The following is a 15351-nucleotide window of genomic DNA, read 5'->3' as shown; positions in this document are numbered from 1 at the left end:
AGAATTTCAGTACCTTATTAAATGCATTAAGGGGCAGAGTGGAAGATAACTTTGGCAGCACATTTCAAAACTCCACATCATCAGTGATGTTGAAGTCCTGGCTTAGCCTGTCATGTTATAGAAGTAACAGAGGTTGGGTGCTTGCTTCATTTTTTTTATCTCTATTGGCATTTTTATGCAAGGAGATGCAGAATATAAGGCTGTGTGGTTTGTAAAGATATCTATCAGGTGAACCGCCACTCAATATGAGAGGCAAAGACAGAAAATGGCAAAATTAAACACCCATGCAATCTGCAATGGTCAACAGACAGTAGAGAAAGTCTCAAGGACTGCATCAAACCACTACCTGATGACCCTGGAAGGTATCACCAAGGGCAAGCACAAATTTGTAGCTGAAAAGGAAGGATTTATAGCAAGATTACCCTGAAAAGAAACTCATGGGGTACCTGGAACTGTGTAAAATTACTTATGGGGTCTTTTGAGGGGCAGGGATCAAGAAGGTAGGGAACACATCTCATGGTTATACTCACTGCAATTCCAGCTTTATCTGGCAAACAGAGCTCATAAAGAAGCATCTGTTGAATGCTGCCTATGAAACTGATTTCTTCTATACTAACAACCCATCAGGAGAGAAGGCAGCAAAAATCACCACATTCCAAACAGTCTATTACAGAGGGGAAAGCCCTCACTCGCATCAAAAGACGGACTAGTCCCAAGTTCAAGTCATAGAATCATAGAATCAACCAGGTTGGAAAAGACCTCAGAGATCAGCAAGTCCAACCTATGAGTCCACTGTCTGCAGTTTGTGGAAGGAGGATCAGCACATATAAACCTTTACATCTAAATGCACAGGAGCAGTGACTTTAAATGGTATGAACTCACTGCATCAAGTGCTAGCAGATATGTACTCCAGTGCTGCTGAGATATCTCAGTTTTAGATGGCACACAGATGTCATGCAAATGCCACCGATAGTGGAGAAGAATACAAGAGATTCAGTAACCATCTTCTGAGTGTTCCGGCTATCCAGAGTCATACATCTGCAAGGCTAAAGGGAACTTCATGGTATATACTCAGACCTCAAAATTAGTTCATAGTTGATTCTGAACAGGAAAAATGAGAGAATAACAATAAAGAATAAAGTGAAACATATAATGCACCATTTTATGTCTGAAAGTTGTAAAAGGTTCATCTTGTTTGATAACTCAGCAAACAACACTGTAAGAGGCAGCTCTTACTTCCACTGCACCACTGCTTGCTTGGAAACAAATATTTGTTGCTGTTTCTGGGTGTTTCTGGGTATTTCTTCCTGAATCTCATGTTAGCTTTTCATATGGAGAAATTTGGGCAGGTTTATGAGCATTGTTAGAGAACTACCTACACAAATCTAACATTTCATTATTCAACAGATCTTTAACCCATGTGCACTGAGAATCTTGTACTTATTACCTAATTAAAAAAAGGGACCTCAAGGATCATCTAGTTCCAAATCCCCTGCCAGGTGCAGAGACACCTCACACTAGAGTAGGTTGCTCAGAGCCACATCCAGCCTGGCCTTACAAAACTCCAGGGATGAGGCTTCTACCATCTCCCTTGGCAACCTGTTCCAGTGTCTCACCACCCTCATGGTGAAGCACTTCTTCTTAATATCCAATCTGAATAAAAAGTGACAAAAAAAACCAAAAAAAAAAAAAAAACCACCACAAACAAACAGGCAAAAACCACACACACAAAGAAAATTCAAGAAAATTCAAGAAAAGCCCAAACTTGGCCTTCTCTTGATGCTGCATTGCCACTATCATCACAAAGAGTGACCTGGATTCTCCTCTCTTCCATGAACAGGGAAGAAAAAAGTTGTTATCTAGGCTGTCTCTGCACAACATTTTTCCCCTCTCAATGATGAAGTTGACGGCAACTCAGCTTAGAAATAATATCACTGACTTTCAGATCTCTGGCTCAATATTTATTCTGCTACTCAGAAAGTCCATCTTCCTCCTTCTGCGCCACTGGCAACTGAGCTGCCACAGGTAAATTCCTGAGTGAATATATATTGAGGTGACTGAGAAGAAGAATTTATTTTACAGCTCCAGCTGTTTAAAACATATTTTTCAAGTCACAAGAAGTTCAATATTACCATATGTTTCACAAGCAAACTGGGGCTTTTAGCCCTGACCCCTGCTCACAGAGGAAAACTATTTTGATAAACTTATTCATATCTAGATAGTTGATATCTACAGATGTGAACTCTAAATGAAAATAAAAGAATAGCCTTAAAACTAGTAGCTTTTTCCTCTTTTGGTGAAGCCACAGTGTCTTTGCTGCTATGTCAGGCTACAGGATGTCACCAGCCAAAGCTAGACCGAAGTGTAGGAAATTTGCCAGTCACAAAAGCTTTGCAAGCACTTTGTCCTCAGCAGGAACATCTGACTGTGTTCAACTGCTTAAACTGCTTGTACAGAAGAACTGCCCTAGACATCAGCCAGTTTAGCACTTGAGCATTTCAAATTTTATATGCATAAAGGCTGCAGAGGAGCTGTAAGGCACTTTGCCTTTACAACCGTGAAACCTTAAGGAGCTCAGGAGGGCAGAGCACTATCACTTTCTGCTAGTTTAAGCCTCCTAGCACAGAGCAAGAAGGAAATAGATTCACTAGGCTCGAGGCAGCCAGTATGTCCCTGATTCCACTGAATTCTTCCAATACAGAAGCAGAAATTGTTGAAAAGTGTTGAAACAATCACCCAGTTAAATGCTTGCATGCTTTAAACCACTTCATCATTAAAATGAGTGGGAAGTGATATACTGTAAGCTCCTTGAAAATGCTTCCCTCCCACATGTTTCCTGAAGGGCAACAAAATGCAATGCCTCTGGAAACTGGCTGGCAACTCTAGCTTTCATTTCCATCTCATCATGTTTCCTATGAAAATTAATACAAAATTCACTGCAAACACACATCTTCTGTGGCCGTGACACAGTAGTTTCCTAAACCACGTTCTCAGATGGTGATAGAAATGCATTTTTATGCATTCCATATGCATTCCATGCATAAAAATCTCATTTTTATGTCCAGAATTATGTCTGCCATCTCTTCAAATTACATTGCATCGAAAGTGTTTGATGTCAGCATGGCTTAATGTGGTTATACAACAGTATGAGTGGAAGAAGATTACAAACAAGCTACCACACAAAGCATATCCACCCCTCTGCCCAGACACTGAGATAAAGCTGTTATCCAAAAGGTGCAGGCTTTTACCAGGGGCAAGCAAGAATCAGAATCATAGAATTGTCCAGGCTGGAAGGGACCTCCAAAGGTCATCTGTCTGACCTCCCTGCAGTCACCAGGGACATCATCAACTAGATCAGGCTGCCTAGGACCTCGTGGAGCCTCACCTTGAATATCTCCACCTCCTCAACCACCTCCCTGGGCAACCCGCTCCAGTGTTCCACTACCTTCATAGTATAGTGGCATAAGAGCACTAAGGCGGACTAGCTTAAACCTGTACATGTACAGCCCCTGCTCCCAAACCTGCCTCCAGCCCTGTCTACAAACTTTTCCTGAAGGCTGCTCTCAGGTCTCCCCAGATTTCTGACTGGCTGACAGTCAATATTTGCATTGTTTAGAAACCCCATGAACAGCATGAGAAAGGGATGTCATCATGAGGAAGCAGCCAGCAGAGGACCCTGCAGGTAAGGCAGCAGCATCCAACCATGGGGAAAGCCGAGGAACTCAAGGAAACATAAACAGAGCCACACAGGCATATCAGGCTGAGGGCAACATAAATTCATCTGTCTTCAAGTTGTGCTGCACACAGTGCCTTGAAGGCAAGCTGCTCAAGCATGTTGTAAGGGATGAAGAAAAATACAGTGCTGCAGCCTGTCTTGAGCAGTTATTCACAGCTCTGTACACACTACACCTGGTGCAGTGTACATGGGCTTTTCTTCCTGGCATGCGCAGTAGGAGGCACGCTGCTAGATAAACATTAAGTACCACTTTTTTCATAGAATCATAGAATGGTCCAGGCTGGAAGGGACCTCCAAAGGTCATTTAGTCTGACCTCCCCACCATCAGCAGGGACATCTCCAACTACAGCAGGCTGCCCAGGGGCTCATCAAGACTCACCTTGAATATCTCCAGGGAAGGGTCCTCAACCACATCCCTGGGAAACTTGTTCCAGTGTTCCACCACCCTCATAGTAAAGAACTTGCTCCTAACATCCAATCTAAATCTGCCCTTCTCTAGTTTGAAGCCATTGCCCCTTGTCCTGTCACTCCAGGCCTTTGTGAACAGTCTCTCTCCATCCTTCCCATAGGTCCCCTTCAGGTACTGGAAGGCTGCTATCAGGCCTCCCCAGAGCCTCCTCTTCTCCAAGCTGAACAATCCCAGCTCCGTCAACCTGTCCTTGTAGCAGAGGTGCTCCAACCCTGATCATTTTCACAGCTCTCCTCTGGACCCTCTCCATCAGGTCCATGTCCTTCCTATATTGAGGGCTCCAGGCCTGTACACAGTACTCCTGGTGAGGTCTCATCAGAGCAAAGTGGCAGAATCACCTCTCTGGATCTGCTGTTAGGCTGTTCCCTGAGAAAACTGCAATTATTATGACAGAGCTAGAATGCATTCATGGTCTCCAAAAAATCTCACCAGTTTCCCTGATATTCCAATTATATTTATTTTTAAGTGCACATACCATCCAAAACCTGAACTGTTTAACTGAATATAAGAACAGCATGTTTCTGAGGATCTTTTCAGTGAGGTAAAACACTCTTCCAGTGTTTTATCAACACCACCAGTTCAAAAGAGCTGAACCTTCTGGTTTTCTGGACTAAAACAAATTGTGCACAATTAAAGTGAAAGGCTTGGCAAACAGCTGTGTATCCAAGCTGCCACAGAGCCAAGTCATGTAAAGTATGACACAAAGCCACCAAGAAGAAGTAGTCCTATATAAAAGGAAAGCAAGGAAGTGGCTTCCTTCAGATGTGCCACAGGAAAGACATTCCAGGTGTCTGCTATCTGCTTGAAGCCTCCAGAGAAATTGTGCATATCATCTTGTGACATTAGCACATGCTACCATGGTATCAAGCCTTTTTTTAGCAAAAGCTGTCGTCTCAGAGCAGATTGTCAGTGACAATGATCATTTTTGCTTATTTTAGCAGAGTAATTGCAACTCCTGGCATCAGCGGGTATCAGACTACAGCCAGCAAAGGTGTTCGGCTTCAGAGTGCTAATTTAGTTCATGTCACAAAGACTGGGAAATACATTTCTGTTCCCTGCAGCTTCTGCTGTGTATCACAGCCTAGCTTCAGCCAGGTATTTTAGGGATTCTTGGAGCAGTGTAGAACTGCACATTTAATCACAGCCTCCTGCATAACTTTGGTAAATGATTTGTCCAAACATTAAAAAGAGGATTACAGCTTATTGAATCAGAAGAGGACACTCGGCAAGAAACACTGCCAGCTACTGGCACACTAAAATGCTCCAAAAAGCAGTACTGGCCAAGTACCATCTGCTGTAGGTTTTTGGATGAAATATTAATTTTCAACTGGATTTCCAAACATCAGACTTTGGAGGGTTCATTTATAAACCACAAATGAAGCTACTGCTTTTCTTCACTCTAGTTATTCCTTAGATCTTTTATTACCAATACTAATGCCTAAGTTATCAATCTTGTCTTGTTTACAAACAGTATTCTTCACGTGAAAGTAAGGTGAGAAGGAACCTGCTACTCACTTGAAGAAGCTCCAGCCTTTAATCTTCAGATGGTCAAGAACCATCATACGAATAGCAAAGGAAAACAAAAAAAAAAAAAGGAATAAAAAGAATAAAAAGGGCGAGCAGGGAAGGGAGGGGAAGGGGGAAGAGAAGGGAAGGGGGAAGAGAAGGGAAGGGGAGAAGGAAGGATGGGAGAGGGAGAAGGAAGGAAGGGAAAGGAAGGAAAGAAGGAAGAAAAAGAAAGGAAGGAAAAGAAAGGAAGGAAGGGAGAGAAGAGAAGAGAAGAGAAGAGAAGAGAAGAGAAGAGAAAAGAGAAGAGAAGAGAAGAGAAGAGAAGAGAAGAGAAGAGAAGAGAAGAGAAGAGAAGAGAAGAGAAGAGAAGAGAAGAGAAGAGAAGAGAAGAGAAGAGAAGAGAAGAGAAGAGAAGAGAAGAGAAGAGAAGAGAAGAGAAGAGAAGAGAAGAGAAGAGAAGAGAAGAGAAGAGAAGAGAAGAGAAGAGAAGAGAAGAGAAGAGAGAAGAGAAGAGAAGAGAAGAGAAGAGAAGAGAAGAGGGGAGAAGAGGGGAACAGGAGCAGTGCAATATCCATCTCACAAGAGTTTTGATGCCTCCTAAATGAATATGTCTTAGTATAAATCAGTGGCCTCGGTCACACATGATATTAAGCATTTATTTAATATTTTTCTGTTCACTTACACAGAATCACAGAATTCTTAGGGTTGGAAGGGATGCCAAAGATCATTTAGTTCCAATCCCCTGCCATGGGAAGGGACACCTTCCACTAGATCAGGTTGCCCAGAGCCACCTCTAGCCTGGCCATAAAAACATCCAGGGATAGGGCTTCCAAAGATATAAATAAATTATTATAGGCTGCATAATTATGTCTGCTGAGGATTCTAATTCAAGAAATACTGGCAATGCTAGGGGTAAAGAAGGAAGGGTTTTGATGTACCTAAGTATATGTTAAGGTTAATACAGATAGAGATTTTCATGGGGAAATTGCAGAAGCTCAGTCCATAAAGAGTCATGTTCACGCAGGAACTAGAAAGGAGGTGAGATAGAAGGTCACAAATAATACCATAGAATCATTTAATAGAATCATATAATCAACCAGGTTGGAAAAGACCTCAGAGATCATCAAGTCCGACCTATTACTTACTACCTAACACCTCATGACAACTAAACCATGGCTTCAAGTGCCACATCCAAACCTTTTTTAAACACCTCCAGGGATGGTGACTCCACCACCTCCCTGGGCAGCACATTCCAATGGCCAGCAACAGTTTCTGTGAAGAACTTTCTCCTCACCTTGAGCCTAAACTTCCGCTGGCACAGCTTGAGACTGTGTCCTCTTGTTCTGGTGCTGGTTGCCTGAGAGAAAAGACCAAACCCCACCTGGCTACAGATCTAAGCATGGGAAAAATTCCATGTATAAGGGGGGTTACCGAGCACCATATTCCTGTGGTGGATGTAGCTATGAACTTCAAACATATATATATACACACATTACTTTTTTTTTTCCCTGGGCAATCTTGGCCTATTTAGGTCTCACGCCCCAGTAAAAAGCAGGGAGGCACAGTTCAGCCCTGGCCAGCCTGAAACCAGCCCAGCAACAGGGGGAAGAAAAGAGCCCTGTGGTTTTTGGCAAACCCCAGGTGGGGGAAAGGGGAGTGTTGGGGTTTTGACCTGGTGTAAAGGAACCTGTGTGTTGGTTTAGACTGGGAATTTCTCTGAACTTTATATGCTTTGCTATGCTCACCACTATAATTTGTAGTTTTTTTAGTATATGAAGTTATATCAGTATATTAGTATATCATCAGTAAATTTGCAGATGACACCAAGTTGGGATCAGGTGTCCATCTGTTAGAATGTAGGAGGGCTCTGCAGAGGAACCTTGACAGGCTGGACAGAAGGGCAGAGTCTAATGGCATGAGTTTTAACACATCTAAGTGCCAGGTTCTACACATTGGCCACAACAAACCCACGCAACACTACAGGCTGGGGTCAGAGTGCCTGGAGAATGATCAGGCAGAAAGGGACCTGGGGGTACTGGTTGATAGTAGGTTGAATGTGAGCCAGCAGTGTGCACAGGTGGCCAAGAAAGCCAATGGTATCCAGGTCTGGATCAGGAATAGTGTGGCCAGCAGGAGCAGGGAAGTCTTTCTGCCTCTGGACTCAGCACTGCTTAGGCCACACCTTGAGTACTGTGTCCAGTTCTGGGCCCCTCAGTTTAGGAAAGATGTTAAGATGCTGGAACGTGTCCAGAGAAGAGCGACAAAGCTGTTGAGGGCTCTGGAGCACAACCCTGTGAGGAGAGGCTGAGGGAGCTGGGGTTATTTATCCTGGAGAAGGGGAGGCTCAGGGGAGACCTTATTGCCATCTACAACTACCTGAAGGGTGCTTGCAGCCAGGAGGGCATTGGTCTCTTCTCCCAGACAACCAGCGCCAGAACAAGAGGACACAGTCTCAAGCTGTGCCAGGGGAAGTTTAGGCTGGATGTTAGGAAGAAATTCTTCATAGAAAGAGTGATTGGCCATTGGAATGTGATGGCCAAGTTGGTGGTGGAGTCACCATCACTGGAGGTGTTTAAAAAGAGACTGGATGAGGCACTTGGTGCCATGGTTGAGTTGGTTAGATGGTGTTGGGTGATAGGTTGGACTTGATGATCTCGAAGATCTTTTCCAACCTGGTTAATTCTGTATTCTGTATTTGGAATTGCTTTTTCAGTTAAACTTTCCATAACTATCTAATCCGTTTGTGTGAGCATTGTCTTTTTGCCCCTTCTGGAGTAATAGAGCAATCTGTCCCACTCTAAACTAGGACACATGTTTAAAAAAAGAAAAGCACAATAAAACAATTATAACTCCAGTGGTAGCTTCTGTCCCTACCCTTCCAACAAGGTTAAATGACTGATTATATTTTTGCCACAGATGAAAGAACATTAGTCACCCCTAACTGGAAAATACGAGTTGATGCTTAGTGGTTATACACAATACCGAAACCGTGGGGCTTGTGCAGTACAGCCTTGGTAGTGCATTTGGCCCCACTGCAGGAACACCTTTTATTCTAATTACCATTCATCACTCCAAGAAAAAAAAAAAAAAAAAAAAAAACACACAAAAAAAACCACCAGAGATCATTTTCAAATGAGTATATAAATTTTCCACTAAAGCTCATTTATAATTAGTATATAACAGGAGCAATTTTTTTCTGCTGTGTTCTCTCTGATTTGCATTATGAGGGGAAGCATTTTTCCATGTAAATTAACTTAACCTTCCCAGAAATACCCTCCCATTGACACTGTGCTGTAGACTTTCCAGCTCAAATTACACTTGGAAAAAAAATTAAAATAAAAAATGCTTTAACAGGTATAGAACAAATCAACAAAGTAAGCAAGCAAAGGGCAGCTAAAATGCGGAAGTAACTTCCCAATCACCTTTCTTGCTCACATTTTCCTGACTCATTCCCTGGTTTTTTCATCATTTGTAGACTTGCTCCTCTAGCCTAATTGTTAAGGTCTTGCTTTCACTCCCAAAAGAGAAGAAATAGTAGCAGATGTGCTTTGGAAAGGACACAGCACCACCTAGCACTGTGTAAACTGTTCCTTCCTAACAATTAGAATATGGACTAGCATTAAGCTATACTGGTTCAGATGGTGAAACATTTACTCACTAAGTGTACCTGAAATGACTTATTTCTTGAAGCAACTGAAATCTCCTCAACAGAGCAGAGATTCAAAGCTGATTTCCTTCTGTAGCCTGTTCACTGTCATATAAATTCCTCTTGCAGCAGGATCTGTGTATTTTGCTCTCCTCTTATACCAAAATCATCTAAACACAGATTTCAAATGCTCATATGCTTCAGATACTCAAATACCTCAGCTCCTCAAGGACACAAAACCTGTGCCAGACAGTACAGGATTCTTAGTAGGTCTAGACAAGTGCATGTATAACCTCTTCTGAAAAATAATCATTTCATAAAACAGATGTTAGGAACACAGCCTAACAAACTGCTGTCCAAGGCCATTAAGGGGAAATATCAGAATTACTCCCTTACACCTATCAATAGCTATTTTTATGTTTCTGTAATTAATTAATAAAATATGGAGTATGTGCATGGTACATAGTTTACAAGAAAGAAGTTAAAACTATATTGTCTAACAAAATTACAGCTGTTGAGAGCGTTTTTAGTTTTAGTCACTGCATCTGGAAACAGCCTCTGAGACAGTCAGACTGTGTCTTTCCTATAGTATTTCCCTGGGTTTGATTGTGTTAGGGTTGTTAAGTTTTTTGGTTGGTTGGTTGTTTTTTGGTTGGTTGTTTTTTTCCTCTGTGTACAGACACTGATATGGGTACATGTTGGTTCTCTGGTGCAGCTGCAGGACCTGCTGTTGGGGATTGAGTAGCTGCAGTGCCTGTCGGTACATGTCCTTCCTATATTGAGGGCTCCAGACCTGTACACAACCCTCCAAATGAGGTCTCACCAGAGTAGAGTAAAGTGGCATAATCACCTCTCTGGACCTGCTGGCAACACTTCTTTTGATGCAGCCCAGGATGCCATTGGCCTTCTGGGCTGCAAGCTCACACTGCCTGCTCAGGTCCAGCTTCTCATCCATCATCACTCCCAAGTCCCCAACCCCACAGGGCCGCTTCCTATCACCTCATTCCCCATCTGTGAGGTTTGTTCTGGCCTAGGTGCAGAACCTTGCATTTGATCTTGTTGAACTTCATGAGTAACTTGTGTCTCTCAGGAATTGCCAGGCTGACAACATTTTTCTTTTCCAAATACATGACTAGTTTTTCAGGATTTTGCATTGGTTTTGGAGTTAAATTCCAAAACATTGGAAGTGACCACTATCCTTGACACTTGCCCATACTTTCTCATATACCTTGGCACTCATAACTATCCAGCTTCAAGAGAGAGCTCTGGGTGATACTTTTATAATAACTTTGTGTAAATCTAGGCAAGACCTGGGACACATTCGGGAGGCAAAGCAATAAGAGTGTGCTGGCTTGGACATCCTGAGAACATCCAAAATCCTCAAAAGACAAGGTGAGACTGGGTGAGACAGGGTTAAATTACTGACAAATACCACCACCACAAGCAAATACCAGCTGAACCTAGAGCCCTAGTGGTATAAGCACACCCAATACAGCAAAATGATAGTTCTGATCTGTTTTCCCCATGGTGATAAACATCACGACAGGGAGCAAAGAGAACACATAAGGATTTACATAACACAGCCATGTGAGCAAATGGACCAACACTGTGAATATGCAGTGTTTAGCTAATGAAGAATAAGCATATGGCAAAGTTATTTTAACAGGTTTTGGTTGGATTTCTCATTATCTCAACACCTCAGGCCACTCAATGGGTGCCAAAAATTACTATAGTGGTTCAAGCCCAGCTGGCAGCTGATCCCCAGACAGCCACTCATACAACTGTCCCGCCACCACTGCTCCCCTCTGGGATATGGAGAAAGGGGAGAAAAAAGCAAAAGCTGTGAGTTGAGATAAGGAGAATTTAATAGAGCAGTGCACAAAGAACTAAGAACAATCAGGGAGAAAAATATTGATGAAACAGTATATACAGAGAGAGAGACAGCACTGACCATGATGGCCTAGCCAGGCCACCTGATCCTGCCCCATCACCTCCACATCACAGCCACATACTCAAAGCACCCATGGTTGCCCTGGCCAACTGTCTCTGTCTGGAGAGGGAAAGAGCCTCAGTTCTTTTCAACATTCCTGTGTTATGAAATTAGAGGCACAAATGACACCAAAATATCAACAGCCCTCAAGATTATTTATTAGGAGAATAAAATGGATGGAACAGAAGGGAGAGAGAGAGGGAGGGAGAAAAGAGAGAGAGAAAAAGGGAGAAGAGGGAGAGAGAAGAGGAAAGGAATTATATTACCATATCACCCCACCCCCCAAGATGGTTTTGGTCTGTGGAGGAAGGCTGCTGCCGCTTTGGCAGGGAGGAGATGTCATGCTTATTGGCTGTGCTGTTCTCCACTGGAGGAGAGAGAGATCCCAAAGTCCAAGTCCAAGTCCTTCTCTGAGCAGCCTCTTCAGCTCCCTGAGTTGCAGCAGGTGGAATTTAGGACACAGAGAGAGGGTTCCTCCTGGTCTGCTGCTTTCAGGCTACATGGCAATGTCTTTTCTCCTGTGTCTGTCCTTTTCTGTCCTTGTATTTTCTTCTCTATTTTTCTTCTCCTCAGCAGGCATTGCTCAGGTCTTATATACAGTTTTTTAGTCACAGGGGTTTTTTTTAGGTATATGTCCAGGTGGTGAATCCATTGTGCTTTTCACCATCCTCTTTTCCAGGGTAGCTGATGCGTAGCGACGATCTTGGCTATGCACATTCCAGAGTGTCCTTATCCAGTGGCCTCTGCTCACCATTCCCTCCTTTGGCAGTGTGGTGGTTTAGGCTGGGTGCTGGCCCGGATGCCACTGCACAGATCACACCTGGGAGGTCCCAAGGGGTGGCCCCAGCACACGGGGTGGTCACAGGAAACCAGGTATTTCATTCCCATAATGCCCTGCTCCCCTATAAAATGTCCATGCAGGGTCTTCACTTCCTCTTTTGTCCCCTGCTGCTGCCTAGGTAAAATGGCGTGAGCCACCTCCCTTGGGCCTGCCCAGGCCCAAGGCTGGGGTGGGGGGGGCGGAGAAAGAGCCCTGGGGGGTTGGGTGTACCCCCCCAGGTGGGGATGGGATGTTCTTGGGTATGTTCTGGGATTTCTCTCTTTGTCACGGTGCTTGTGGTTCTCTGTAAAACTTTCATGGTTGTTTTTTATTGTTTATCTATTTAAACTTTCCATCACTTTTGCAATCCGTTTGTCTGAGTCGTTGTTTCTGCCTGTGGTGGGGAGGGGGTTTGCCCCAACCCATTACAGGCAGCTATTGTCTGGGCAAGGGGCAAAGGTGGTATTATCTTTGTGGATTCACATCAAGAGAGACAAGATTTAGTCTCTTACACCAACCCTTCCCTTATAGTGGGCGCAGCATCAGCATGGTATTGAATACCGCAATGTCTGTTTCAGCTGGCAGCTCTGGCTCTTACCCTCCCAGCTTCTTTTGAAGGGGAAAAAAAAAAAGGCAAAAAACACAATAGACAGAACCCAAACTGAAAGCTTAACCCTAAATTAGCTGAATGCAGGACAAATAAAAACCACAATCAGTTAAAAACCAAATCAGTAGATATTTCACATTCTCATTATGTACATAGGGTGGAGCTGTTACTGTGGTCTCAGAGGGCTAATAAAAAATTCTCTAGTACAAGACTCATGTATGATTAATTAGCCTCTCTACCATAGCCTTTGTTGCTTGGTTTCCAAAGCACAGCATTTGGTAGGGAACGGATGACTGGTTGCAAATATTGTAAATGTGTGCTAGGGGAATATTTGAACATTTGTTCAACTTTCTCTTAAGATTTTTTTATGCTGCTGCCCATCTCCATACTGTCTGAGCTCAAAGTCCTCAAAAGGGAATTTTAATTTTACTGTGTTAGCAATTCTTCCCCAAGTTCATTTCCCACAAAAGATAAGGTGCTCTAATTTCATTAATGAAAAACAAATGTGCAAAAAGGCAGGATTTAGCTTAAGCCAGCTGAAAAGTGGTGTCAAATGCTCACTTCTAACTTTGTGTTGCTTCTTTTAATTTTGTATTGGTTCTTTTAATTTTACATTGGTTCTTTTAATTTTGTATTAGCTCTTTTAATTTTGCATTGGTTCTTTTAATTTTGTATTGGTTCTTTTAATTTTGTATTGGTTCTTTTAATTTTTTGTTGGTTCTTTTAACTTTGTATTGGTTCTTTTAATTTTGTATTAGTTCTTTTAATTTTGTGTTAGTTCTTTTAATTTTGTATTGCTTCTTTTAATTTTGTGTTGGTTCTTTTTATTTTATATTGCTTCTTTTAATTTGGTGTTGGTTCTGTCTATTTTACATTGGTTCTTTTAAATTTGTATTGCTTCTTTTAATTTTATATTGGTTCTTTTAATTTTGTGTTGGTTCTTTTAATTTTATATTGGTTCTTTTAGTTTTCACAGAATCACAGAATCACCAAGGTTGGAAGAGACCTCAAAGATCATCAAGTCCAAGCTGTCACCACAGACCTCATGACTAAACCATGGCACCAAATGCCACGTCCAATCCCCTCTTGAACACCTCCAGGGACAGCAACTTCACCGCCTCCCCTGGCAGCACATTCCAGTGGCCAATTACTCTTTCTGTGAAGAACTTTCTCCTCACCTCGAGCCTAAACTTCCCCTGGTGTAGCTTGAGACTGTGTCCTCTTGTTCTGGTGCTGGTTGTCTGGGAGAAGAGACCAAACCCCTCCTGGCTACAAGCACCCTTCAGCTAGTTGTAGACAGCAATAAGGTCACCCCTGAGTCTCCTCTTCTCCAGGGTAAACAATCCCAGCTCCCTCAGCCTCTCCTCATAGGGCTTGTGTTCCAAACCTCTCACCAACTTTGTTGCCCTTCTCTGGACTCGTTCCAGCAAGTCAACATCCTTCCTAAACTGAGGGGCCCAGAACTGGACACAGTACTCAAGGGTTTTTATCTCTTCCTTTAATTTTATATTGGTTCTTTTAATTTTGTATTGGTTCCTTTGATTTTATATTGGTTATGAATTTTTGCTCTCAGCACAGTACTGGATATTTGTATGATTTGTCCTGTGATGCCATTCAGCAAGACTTAGGCTGGATAGTTGGGCAGGGAGAAACTGAATGAAATTCAACAAGGGCAAGTGTAGAGTCTTGCACGTGGGAAAGAACAACCCCATGGAACAGTATAGGCTGGGGACTGACCTAGTGAAGAGCAGCGAAGGAGAAAAGGACCTGGGGATCCTAGTGGATGGAAGGTTGACCATGAGCCAGCAATGTGATCTTGTGGCCAAGGTCAGTGGCATCCTGGGGTGGATTGAAAGGGCTGTGGTTAGTAGGTCAAAAAAGGTTCTCTTCCCCCTCTACTCTGTCCTGGTGAGGCCTCATCTGGAATAGTGTGTTCAGTTCTGGGCCCCTCAGTTTGAGAAAGACTTCAGGGAACTGCTTGAGAGAGTCCAGCACAGAGCCACAAAAATTATTAGGGGAGTGGAACATCTTCCTTATGAGGAAAGCATGAGGGAGCTGAGGGCTCTGTAGCTTGGAGAAGAGGAGGCTGAGGGGTGACCTCATTCATGTTTATAAATATGCAAAAGATGAGTGCCAAGAGGATGGAGTCAAGCTCTTCTAAGCGATGCCCGATGACAAGGGAAATGGGTGGAAGTTGAGGCATAGGAAGTTCCATGGAAACGTGAGGAAAAAATTTTCACTGTGAAGGTGATGGAAAACTGGAACAGGCTACCCAGGGGGGTTGTGGAGTCTCCCTCTCTGGAGCTATTCAAAACCCACCAGGATGTGTTCCTGTGTGACCTACTCAAGGTGCTCCTGCCCTGGCAGGGATGTTAGACTGGATGACCTTTTGAAGTCCCTTCCAACCCCTAACATTCTGTGATTCTGTGACTCATGTTTCCCAAACAGCAAACACAGTGGAACCTGAATATTAGTCTATTTATTTTTTATGCTCTTTAAAAAAATCTATTAGGAAGATAGCTGACAAACCAGGAATCATACAACAAACCACCAATGACACTTTGTGTAGTTTTG

The sequence above is a fragment of the Melanerpes formicivorus genome, unplaced genomic scaffold (genome assembly GCF_026170545.1).
Source record: "Melanerpes formicivorus ecotype bairdi unplaced genomic scaffold, bMelFor1.0.p_v2 SCAF_11, whole genome shotgun sequence".
Lineage (NCBI taxonomy): Eukaryota > Metazoa > Chordata > Aves > Piciformes > Picidae > Melanerpes > Melanerpes formicivorus.
The sequence above is the reverse complement of the archived record's forward strand: the minus strand, read 5'-3'. Positions refer to the sequence as shown.